At 36.5% G+C, this 12,791-nt stretch overlaps 1 non-coding gene and 1 pseudogene across 2 annotated transcripts; both read right to left on the bottom strand.

Annotated features, from left to right (window-relative positions):
- Positions 1-1,980: 1,980 nt before the first annotated feature.
- Positions 1,981-3,077, bottom strand: LOC104789715 (MADS-box transcription factor PHERES 2 pseudogene; annotated as a pseudogene). The gene has a single exon (XR_015557773.1). The product of XR_015557773.1 is annotated as an MADS-box transcription factor PHERES 2 pseudogene (transcript).
- Positions 3,078-8,311: 5,234 nt separating this feature from the next.
- LOC147944821 (small nucleolar RNA R71) lies at positions 8,312-8,418 on the bottom strand. The gene has a single exon (XR_015558770.1). It is a non-coding gene; the product is annotated as a small nucleolar RNA R71 (small nucleolar RNA).
- Positions 8,419-12,791: the final 4,373 nt, after the last annotated feature.

Here is a 12,791-nt window from a genome sequence, read left to right as displayed (position 1 = left end):
AAATGACATATTATGTATTTAGATCCCTTATTTTTTTGTTAGAATAATTAAAAATAAAAATAGAATCTTTAACACTAAACAAAACAGACTAAATATAACAAAAATAATCATTAAGTGTATTGCAGGTTAAGAATTAAGAGAGTTTGTTAGAAATGCCCTTTTTGGCATACCCTTTTTCAAAAATGCCCTTTTTTAACATTTTCATTTTTACCTTTTTTACATAATTATACTATGTTAAATTAATTTTTAAAATTTGTTTTTTTAGGTTTGGGTTCCCAATTTACATTTAGGGTATAGTTTTTAAGGGATAGGGTTTAGTATTTGGGGTTTAAGGTTTATAATTTTATCATTTTATATATTAAAAAAGGGTATTTTTGAAAATGGACATCATGAAAGGGTATTTTGAAAAGTGACATAGAAAAAGGAGTATTTTTGAAAATCCCCCAAGAATTAATATAAACATTTAGCCGGAAAAACGACTGAAATTTTTTGTTATTCTTCTATTTACAAAACATCTAATATTTAACAAACAAATATAGCATAAAATATTAAAACAAACATAAAATATAAATAATAATAAAAATTATATACACGCGGTGTACCGCGGGTTAAAATCTAGTGTTTGGGATAACACAAGTATTTGCTGTCCATTTGTACTTCTTTTCTCACTTTTTCAGTAAATCTATTGATAATACTAGGTCTGGTCCGCCAGATGAATGAGGAGAAGGTCATCCTATAAGAGATGATTAACCTGACGATAAAGATCCAAGGGAGCGAGACGCGTTTGAAATCGAGAAAGTTGTAACGGAGTTTAGAGACGAACTTTTGATCTTTCAAGATGAGTATCCGGACAGTAAAACTGATGAAGATGTTGAAGCTGGTCGGGAGAGAAAGAATAACAACATCATAAGTGGTGATGGGAGTTTGTACTATCACGAGAAATTCTTCAATGCCATTGCCTTTAAGGAAGCTGTAATCAGCCATGCTCTGAAGACTGGATGCAATATCGCACAGTACAGGTATGATAAAACGAAGATTGCATTTAGATGTGCTGGGGATGGATGTATCACACAGTCCAGGATGCATGACAACCAATCTCTCGATCTCATCCAACAATGCTTCTTCAACTCACTTGAAGTAATGGTTATCATTGATAAGCTATAAAGCACATAGAATTAGAATAAAAATTTAGTTAGAAACAACCCAAAAAAATCAATCACATTACCTTAAGTGATGCAGCATAAGCACAACAATAGTAACAGTGGTAAGGATTGGTAGCCGACTTTGAAATCAATGCCACAATACCAGCTCCACACCAACACATCTTTGGCACACCCATAACTCTTCTTCTTTGTTGGACATTTGATGTTCCACTCATAGCTCCATATGAATTGCTCATATTAGATCTTAGATGTTGAAAAAAGAAAGTGGAAGATGTTCAAGAGAGAAAATCAAAACTAGGGTTATAAAATTTTCAATTTGGGGATTTTTCTAACTGGGTATATATTTTGCATTGTGAATAACTCGAATCGGGTCTCAATTTGGTTTATTGTATTCGGTTTTTGGTTTGACATCAATTTTTTTCATAAACCGCGTTAACCAACCTTTATGGGGGGGGGGACTAAGGATTCGAACTTTCGAATTAGGGGAAAACTGGATTTCAACTTCTAAATTGTGTGGACAGAGATCGAGGTTCAAAATCTGTGGGTTTGTGGTGCTATATGAAAGTTCATGGGGGTTTATAGATTGTTTTCATAATATTATGTGTTATTTATGATATTAGAATATAGTTCTCGACAATATGTAGGAATCACATCAGTAGCCAAATTTAATAAAAAAACCTTCTCTATTATTTTTGTTCTCACATTGAATTGATGAACCAAACCTACCATTGAAACATAACTATTGCCTAGTTTCTTTTCTTCGATATAATTAAAAAATTTAAAATAAAATTAAGATTTTTTCAAGAAAATACATATATACCTAGTAATCATAATAACATTAAAATGACCTTAAAAGCAAAACCTTTAATTATTATTACAAAAAAAAATAGAAACCAAAAAGATATCACATAGAAGTTTTATCTTTTCAAATGACGAAAACAAAATTACAAACGATTAAATACTTCACTTAGAAGAAGAAAAACAACTCCCTTTTTAACTCTAAATCAATTGTTGGTGGTGTTAGGAGCACCAACATCAGCAGCGGTGATAGCAATATCATCAGTTTTAGGTTGGTGATGGTTCCAGTCCATGGGGTCTCCATCCTCTTCAACATTAGGAATTTGATTCAAATCCAAAATCATATTTTGGTTCGAGTTCAGATTCGGATTCAGATTCAAATCCAGATTCGGCTTCAGATTCAAATCCAGATTCACATTCATATTGAATTGATGAATTTTCTGTGGAATCTGTCGAAAAGGTTCAATAAGAAAATCACCTTGGCGTTGAATCGATTTCTGCTGATTTTGATTTTGATTCATGTGATCATAATCTCCAACTGGGATAACAACTGCATCTGCAACAACAGAAGGAGGTAAACGAGAAGAAGATTCACCATTCTCCATAAGGTTCTGCCTCCTGCAAGTAAGCTTGTTTATATATGTATCAATAAAAGAACTTAAATCCTGACGATCCTTTTCACCAAGCTTACGCACATCAATCTCTCCTTTAAGACAACCAAACATAATATTTTGAATCTCAAAATTTTGGTTATCAGTATGCATTTTTTGCAATTTCGCTTCCTCTTTAGCAATCCTCATATGCAGAAAACGTTCTTGATCGAACATCCTTTTATTCTGATCACCCGTCGAAACCTCCATAAAATCTGATATCACTTTCTCAGCGCCTTCTCTTGATGGCCAAGCCTCAGGGTCTGGGTTGTATGGACTGTAGATAACTGCACACGTCTTGATGTCACAGAGAGTCGACAGCTGAGCAAGTTTCTTCATCATCCCTTTTTTCCGTTTGATGAAGCTTCTTTTTCTCGATGCTTCATTTTCTATAAGGGAATGCTTCGTTTTTCTTCTCATGTTCACTATCTTTGTTGTGTGTCTTGTTTTGTTGGCATGAGGTGTTTATATAGGAAATGAAATGTGCTTTTTGCCCATTAGGGTTTATTTCCTTGCTCAATCATAGCTTTAGATTTGGTTGAATCTCAGATATCGTATCCGTTCCACTCCTACGTGTAGGCACTCAATTGAGTATAAAATGATAACCCTATCATTTTAAAGATAGTTAGTAATCCTATTTAGATATTATACTTTTTATGGGACGTGAAGATAAAGATATTTTATTAAGGGTAAATTTTGCACTTACATATGTAATGTGAGATGTATTTTTATTTAGGATGTCCACGTTAGTAAAAAGTTGTATGAAAATTAATTTAAAATATTTACGATATATAAATCTATTTTTTGTAATTTTCATATTAAATACCAATTTAAATGGATAAAAAGTAAAGTGATAAAAAATAAAGTTACAAAAGGAAAAATATTTGTGGAATAGTGTGACAACCCGTCCCGCGGACCCCACTAGCCCACTGCTAGCCGCCCCAACGGACCATCTGTGGGCCCCACTAGCCCACCGCTAGCCGGCCCAACGGACTCCAAGCTGGCCCTGCAGGGCATCGATCCTAACCCCTCACTGGGCAAATGGAACTATTCATCCAAATCCACAGTAGGTTATTGGTGCGCCAGGCGTTCCTCGAACCCTGGTCCCCACCCTTTAACAACCTTCCCACATGACAAGTTGCCACCAATTGACCTGCAGATCAATTGGTGGCAACTTGTCCTGTGGGAAGGTTGTTAAAGGGTGGGGACCAGGGTTCGAGGAACGCCTGGCGCACCAATAACCTACTGTGGATTTGGATGAATAGTTCCATTTGCCTAGTGAGGGGTTAGGATCGATGCCCTACAGGGCTAGCTTCGGGCCTATGGGGGCAAGCTAGCGGTGGGCTAGTGGGGTCAACGGGACGGGTTGTCACATCAATAATCGAGGGGTTAGGATCGATGCCCTGCAGGGCCAGCTTGGGGTCCGTTGGGGCGGCTAGCAGTGAGGCTAGTGGGGTCCACGGGACGGGTTGTTACAAATAGAAAATAACAATATGTAGATAATAACTATATTATATATTATAAAAATCAGTTGTAAGACATTTAAACGACAAAAACCATCTACACTCTCGATTTTTGTTCAACTATTATAGTGGCTTATACATCAATTAGTTTAGATGTATGATTACTAATTAATTTATGATAGTTTATATGGATAAAAAAGAATGTTCATCGTTGGTATGACACATGTAAATTGTAGAACAAAGAGAAAACGTAACGTCACAAGGATTAGGACTAGCACAATTTGAAATACTAGAAAAATGGGTAACGAAGCAAGAACAGAAAACGCCGGATATCCCAACCGCTGATGCCAGATATTACCTAGTCATTTCTAAAGTTTTAGGTAGATTATAGAATAACATTGAATATTATATATTAATATCCAAATTATTTAGATTCAACAGAAAACGGAAATTTATTTCAACGAACAATGATTTGTTAGTTATTGATGAAAAGATAAATATATAAGAAGTTCAAAAGACATGACTATTAGAACAAAATGTTAGGATGAAAAAGTATGAATAAAATATAGTTAAACGACACAACACTACAATGAACAGATACAACTGTTTGAGTTAAAAAAACAATTTAAAAAAAAAATACTATGAAAAGTCGTAACTGTTGTTCGCATTTATTCAGATTGTTATTATTATTTTTAATTATTAAACTATTTTTTAACAAAAAGTTACGATATATAGACGCAACAGTAAATTCTATATTAAGTTTTATTAAATTCCTCTATAGCTAAAATCATTTCTAAAATTTTAGTTAGATTATAGAATAATGTTGAATATTACTCCCTCCGTTTCATAATATAGGATGTTTAGAGAAATATTTTTGTTTCACAATATAGGATGTTTCCAATTTTCTATGCAACTTTTAGATTAAACTTATATTTTATATTATGCAGACTTGTTTGTGACTGGTTAAACTTTTTAAAAGTTACTACTTCTTAATATGCGTGTTTTCACTAAAACATCCTATATTATGAAACAGAGGGAGTAGATATTAATGATCAATTATATAGATTCAACATAAAATGGAAAATTTGTTTCAACGAACTTATTAGTTACTAATGAAAAGACAAATATAAAGAGAATTCAAAAGACATGACTATTTAAATAGTGTAACATCCGCGGACCAAAAATTGGGGATTTTGGGGTTGGGTATCGATCGACACCAGGGTAGTGTCGATCGACACCAGCAATTCTTGGTTCGACCTAATTGTTTTAAATAGTCAAATTTGAGCGGTTTGGTTTAAGTGAAATCTCTAAACCAAGGTATTTAAAGGGGAAGTCGACCTAGGGTCGTGGGTTTTAGAGTCTGGCCGTTTTCAGAGAGTTTGGAAAAAGAAGAAAAAATGTTAGAGAGTGTTCTTGAGAGTTTTGGAGTCTCTTGGCTTGGATTGAGAGATCTGTTGCTGTGGAGTGGAGATCTCGTGCTAGGAACAAAGGAGAAGGCTTCTAAGGGTTGGATTCGTCGCTGTTGGGTCAGAACTTTCTGCAGAAAGAGGTGAGTGCATGACCATGGCTGATCTAAGCCTGAGAATCCTTTGTTTTGCTTGTTTTGTTGTTGTTTGTGTTGTATTCTTGTGTCTTTGTGGTTGTATGTTGGATTCTATGAGTTTCCAGGAGTTTTGGATGAGTTTCAGACGATTTGGAGGATTTGGGAAACAAATCTTCGTCTTTCGGCTTCGCGTAGAAACGAGTTGCAGAGCCAGTGTCGATTGACACAAATTATGTGTTGGTTGACACCACTTCCTGTCAGCAGCGGCTGACGTCTGTTTTTCCTGGTTTGTTTGTGCTTGGTTGTTATTTGTTAAACATTGGTTTCTCAGTTGCTTGTGTGTATAGCCTAGTAGATGGGAGGATTGCCTCACTAAGTATTTGTGATAATACTTACGCATCTCAATTGTTGTTTGTGGTGTGCAGGTATGTGACGTGGAATCATGGCGATGAGGAGGATGATGATCTAGGGTCTCGTTTGTGTGTTGTTGGTTATGTTATTGATGTTGGAACCATTTTTAGAGTTTGTTAGGTTATTGGATAGAATGGTTAGTAATGTTATTGTATTGATGATATGATAGTTTTGTATTATTGTTGTTGATATATCATGGTTTTTGTAGTTTTTAACAATGATATAAGGAGTCTTTTAGAGTCATTTGATGTGTTTTCTAGGATGTTTTTGAGTCTTTACAGGTTTTCTAGGATTTTGGCATGAAAGGAGCAAAATGGAGCAATTTGGATCATTTTGGAGCATCAATTCAGAAGAAACAAAGTTGGAGTCAGAGTAGAGAGGGAGTGTCGATCGACACTGCCTGAGCATCGATCGACACCATGTTCAGCCGATGAAGAATCACAAATTTGGAAGTTTTACAAATTCGCCTAAAGTTTTCCATATTTGTAACACAAGTCCCTGACGTATTTTAGGACATATAAATAGTATTTTTAAGTTTTCCAAACCATTAAGTTGTATTCTATCAAGTTTTATTTTTCCTGCAATCCTGTGAGATTTTGAGAGCTTTGGAGAGAGAGATCTGCTTTGTAGAGAAGAATTCTTGAACTCTCTTTTACTCTTTTAATCTCTATTGCTTATTATTCAGAATTATGTTTTGTTCTTCATTGAATATGTCTGAGTAGTTTGCTTGTTAGGTTCAGAGTTTTTCATAGGGTTCTTATGATTTATTAGATCTGTTTATTTAGGATTCAATATCTATCTAGATCTTCATCTTAGGTTGTTCTTCATATTAATTCTTGATTGATCACCTAGAATTAATACTTTAGGAAAATAAATTGATATGAGAATATAATTGTTTTTATGACAAAAACCTTTTGATGAGCAAAATTACTTCTTGCAAAGAGATTTGATTTAGTAATTTTATGAACAATCTAAACCTGTTTTTAAAGCTGATTTTTAACCTAGAATTTTACAAAGAGATTTGGATTTTCTGGTTTTAAATTTAGATAATATTTGCAGTGAGAACTGATTTATTTTACAAAAGTGTTTAGAGTTCTAGATCTGTTCTTAATTGCTTGAATCTTATTTATTTGTTGACTTAATAATTTGTAATTTCCTAAAAAATTCTTTAGACCTAGCTTTTTGATCCCTTGAATTTACAACAGTTTTATTTAATATTTTGTATTGTTATTTCAATTTTAAATTAATTTGTTTAGCTTAATTAAAAAACTCTATAATTTATTGTGTAGTTCTGAGTCCTTGTGGAATTCGACCCCTAAGTACTGCATTGATCTCTTAATTTGAGAGAGTAGCTCTAGGGTAAATTTGAGCATATCAAATTTTGGCGCCGTTGCCGGGGACTCTTCGATCTATTTATTAGATTTGAGTTTTTGATTTTGTCTAAATTTTTATTTTTATTTGAAATTTACACGCTTTTGTTTTCTTTTCTCTTGTGTGTTTCAGGTGTATGCCTAATAAGCCTAACACAAGGAGCAACAAGACTGGTCCAATTCTGAAGCTTTCAAACCAAGAGTTGGGAAAACTTGAGCGTGAGAACCGAAAAGCAGCCAAATCTTTAAAGATGGTTAACCCAATCATTCTGATGCGAGATGAGGATGGTGCTATGAGGGATCAAGAGGGCCACTTGCGCAATGAGCATGGCCAAAAGCTTGACGCAGAAGGCAATGTGATTGCTGAACCTATTGTCAACGAGCAGGCTGTCGTGAACCAGCAAGCTGGTGTCGTTCATGAGCCGAACCTTGGTGCCGATCGACACCAACTGGGTGTCAATCGACACCCCCTTCCTGCAGACGGACGTGGAGCTGCCAACCACGTCCAGAATCCAGTTCGAAGACAGGACCAAAACCGGGACTTGATCAGGACCATTGCTGACTACAACCGGGCTGATCTTGTGTATGAGAACCGGTCTGCTATTGTTCCTCCACCATTCCAGACGAATGACTTTGAGCTGAAGCCTGCTTACTTCCAGCTAGTTGGCAGAGACCTTTCTCAAACCTGCCCCATGAGAAGCCTTTGGACCACATTGAGCACTTTGAGGATCTTGTGACCAGTATCAAGGCTAATGGAGTAACTGAGGATTTCATATTCTGCAAGCTCTTCCCATATTCACTTGCAGGAGAGGCATCTCAGTGGTTGAAGCAGTTGCCAGCTGGATCTTTGACAAATTAGCATGATATCAAGGTGGCTTTCCTCAACCATTTCTATGATGATGCAATGTCAGATGAGCTGAGAGTCAAGATCTCTTCATTCAAGCAAGGACATGATGAAGCTTTCAAGGCAGCTTGGGTGAGATTCAAAGCTTATTAGAGGGACTGTCCACACCATGGTTTTTCAAGGGTACAACTGTTGAGTATCTTCTTTAGAGGGTTTGACTGGAAGTATCAGTTAGCTTTGGAAGTTGCAAGTCATGGGAACTTCAAGACAAGATTTCGAGAAGATGCTGAAGTTTTGATTGAGAATTTGGCTTCTAGCAATAGCACTAAAAGAGCTGATGCTAAAAGAAAGAGACTGCATGGAGAGTTTGATTCAAACCAGCTAGCTTCTGTTAATGCTAAGCTGGATTCAATACACAATCTTCTTATGGGTAAGAATTCAGTCCAATTTGCTGCTGAAGTTGAGACATTGGAGCCAGAGCCAGAGAATGCAGAGGAGAATGTCAACTATGTGTATGGAGCTGGGTATCAGGGACAGAGATTCGGTAATCTGCAAGACAACAGACCTTACAATGGTGACCAGAAGCAGCTACAGAACAATGGCTATACAAGAACCTATGGGAATTCATCTTATCAGTCTCCACCTCCTAAGACTTCTTCAGAGAGTAGAATGGAAGCCATGCTTGAGCAGTTTTTGCAAGGCCATGAGCAATTGACAGTGACATTCAATGGGAAGATTGACAATGTCTACACTGAGCTGAATGGAAAGATTGATGCATTGAATGTTCATGTTAAGAAGCTGGAGATTCAAGTTGCACAGACTGCTGGGTCTGTTAAAAGGCAAGAGGGTTATCTTCCAGCAAGAACTGAGTCAAACCCGAAGCATGCTTGCGATGCCATATCTGTGAGAGATGGAGATGCTGTTGAAAATGTTTCTGCAGAATTGGGGGAGCAATTGGCCAATTTCTCAATTTCAGATGATGGTGTCGATCGACACCACCTGGGTGTCGGTCGACACTCATCCCAGACAGAACCTGAAACTGCAAAATCTCAGGTTCCAGCAGTTAAGAGAGTTTACAAACCTAAGGTTCCTTTTCCTAAGCCTAGGAGGTCTAAGCAGGAGCTTGAGGAAGCTAGATGCAAGGCTATGATGGACAAGATGATGATTGAGATGCCTTTGATTGATGCAGTAAAGCTTTCACCATCCCTTAGGCGCTATGTCAAGAGAATGGTATCAAATGGTTTGAGCCCTGAGGAAGGAGCACTGCTTACTAAGGATGTCAGTGCAATTCTGTTAAACCAGCCTCCACAGAGGAAGAAGGAAAAGAAGCAAGAGGTGGTTGTCTCTAAGGAAGTGAGTGCAATCATTCGATGTAGGACTGCAGAGAAGTTACCAGATCCTGGAAGCTTTGTACTTGATTGCTCTATCTCCACAGGAAGGTTTGCTCACTCACTTTGCGATCTTGGCTCTAGCATCAACTTGATGCCACATTCTGTTGCTGTGAGACTTGGGATAACAGAATTCAAGCCAACTCAGATTTCTCTTATCTTAGCTGATCGCTTCCGACGAATTCCTGAATGTGTTTTAGAGGATATTCCAGTTAAGGTTGGGAACTTCATGATTCCTACTGACTTTGTGGTGCTGAAGTATGATACAGAGCCTAAAGATCTTCTCATCTGAGGAAGATCTTTCTTGGCTAAAGCTGGTGCAATCATAGATGTGCAGAAGGGACACATAGCACTGAATGTGGATGGTTTGAGTATGAACTTTGAGATGGATAAGCTGAGGAGGGCTCCTACTATTTGTAGATAGACTTTTTCTGTTGAGAAAGTTTCTACAACACGAGGAACAGGCTCAGTGTCGATCGACACAGAGGAGGCATCGATCGACACTCCTTCACATCCGAGTTCAACCTTGTCCAACACCGATGCTGCAAGTCATAAACCTGTTCCCAAATAGAAGACTTCCCCCTCCACACTTCAGAGTTCTCAGGTAAGGCCAAGGTATGTATCTTCTTCACACAAACCTTCTCCTATCATCAATAACAATTTCAAAGGTACAAAGACTGTTTTACAGTTAACCAAGCCACTAGATTATCGTAGAGCGCTTGTTTCTTCTGTTGATGATTTTGCAGGGCTAAAAAGAAGCAAACCCATCCCTAAATCCCGCCCTGGTCATGTTCCTCGCATACTTGGCAAGCCTCATACACCTAAAGCTTATACACCACCATGGATGAAGAGGTCATTCACTCAGAGGCATTCACTGCCACGTTCTGATCCACCAGATGCTTGAGTTTCAGAAACGTCAAGCTAATGACTGAAAACAAGCGCTTAGTGGGAGGCAACCCACTCATAGGTTTTTCTTTTCCTTTTGAGTCATTATTGTTTATGCATTGAGTCAGTTTGAATTAGTTTTGAATTTTGAACTTCTATCTATCATGTTGCATTTAATATTGTGTTTGAGTGATTATTAGCAGTGCTAACCTCCAAGGATTGAGAGGGACACAAATTTAACAGCAACTAACTATGGATTTCTGGGCAGACTCTCTGCAGACGCAAAGAGTGTCGATCGATGCCACTACTGGTGTCGGTCGATTCCACCATCACAGATGAGTGAATCCGATTTTTTTTCATACTTTCAATACTCATTCATTTTTATTTTATTTTTCTTTTACCAATCTTAGGCTTGATAACACTGGGGATAGTGTTGTTTAAGTCTGGGAGAGGTTATCTACTAACTATGTTTTTGTTTTTGAGTTTTAGTTGTGTCAGTCAAAACCATAAAGTTTGAGTCAAATTTTTCAAAATTTTCTTTTTGTCTTTGGGAATTATGATCTTGACTAATGATTTCTCTTATTTGGCTAACACTCTAATGATTATTTGTTTATGCTTGATCTCAGAACTGAAGCTTAGAAAGACTATGAGCATTATCAACAATCCCGAAAGCCCTTATTCAATGGATATCTTATTGATCTAACGTTGTCTCAACTTTTATCAAGATTTTAACCGGACTTAATCTCTTACTTTGAGGTTGGAAATCAGTGGACTAGACTTCTTCTTCGGGCCATACAAGACAGTGCAATTTTTCAAAGTATGTCTCCCCTCTCTCTTCCCTTCAGTGCTTAAAAAGAAAAAAAGAAGAAGAAGAGAATAAAAGTTGAGATGATTTTTATCAGTTTAGAGAGGTAGGTAAATTACCTGTGACCTCATTATTCTACTCTTGAGTCAAATGATCACACAAATGACCCTGGTATTCGCTTACACCTTTGATTTTAAAAAAATAGAAAAAAAATTGGGAGAAATCAGCTCCATAGAAGTGAGAAAAGGGAGAGGAAAGGAGATGTAAGAAGAATGTCTTGGCTTGAAGAGAATCCATATGCCACTGATGAATACACCCAAGGTAAGAACTCGCCTATATTTGCTTAAATTTATATAATGAGATGACAATGGAGATTTCAGAGATTTCAGAGGATTGTGGGATTTGAGTAAGGAATGTTGATGCTTATCATGGTTAAGTATAAGAAGTAAGTTCTAGAGTCAGGTAAATGAAGAGTGCGAATAAGAATCATCATTCAGTTGAGTGAGTTCCCTGTTTTCAAACTTCTTTCACAGGTCTAAGTTTATGTTTTGCTTGATGGCATGCAAAGGCTAAGTCTGGGGGAGTTGATATATCATAGTTTTTGTGGTTTTTAACCATGATATAAGGAGTCTTTTAGAGTCTTTTGATGTGTTTTCTAGGATGTTTTTGAGTCTTTACAGGTTTTCTAGGATTTTGGCATGAAATGAGCAAAATGGAGCAATTTGGATCATTTTGGAGCATCAATTCAGAAGAAACGAACTTGGAGTCAGAACAGAGAGGGAGTGTCGATTGACACTGCCTTAGCATCGATCGACGCCATGTTCAGCCGATGAAGAATCACAAATTTGGAAGTTTTACAAATTTTCCCGAAGTTTTCCATATTTGCAACAAAAGTCCCTGACGTGTTTTAGGACATATAAATAGTATATTTAGGTTTTCCAAACCATTAAGTTGTATTCTATCAAGTTTTATTTTTCCTGCAACCCTGTGAGATTTTGAGAGCTTCGGAGAGAGAGATCTGCTTTGTAGAGAAGAATTCTTGAACTCCCTTTTACTCTTTTAATCTCTATTGCTTATTATTCAGAATTATGTTTTGTTCTTCATTGAATATGTCCGAGTAGTTTGCTTGTTAGGTTCATGGTTTTTCATAGGGTTCTTATTATTTATTAGATCTGTTTATTTAGGATTCAATATCTATCTAGATCTTCATCTTAGGTTGTTCTTCATATTAATTCTTGATTGATCACCTAGAATTAATACTTTAGGAAAAAAAATTGATATGAGAATATAATTGTTTTCCTGACAAAAATCTTTTGATGAGCAAAATTACTTCTTGCAAAGAGATTTGATTTAGTAATTTTGTGAACAATCTAAACCTGTTTTTAAAGCTGATTTTTAACCTAGAATTTTACAAAGAGATTTGGATTTTCTGGTTTTAAATTTAGATAATATTTGCAGTGAGAACTGATTT

Source organism: Camelina sativa, chromosome 5 (genome assembly GCF_030686135.1).
Source record: "Camelina sativa cultivar CO46 ecotype springtype chromosome 5, ASM3068613v1".
Classification (NCBI taxonomy): Eukaryota; Viridiplantae; Streptophyta; class Magnoliopsida; order Brassicales; family Brassicaceae; genus Camelina; species Camelina sativa.
Note: the sequence above shows the minus strand (reverse complement) of the source record. Positions and strands in the feature narration are given on the sequence as shown.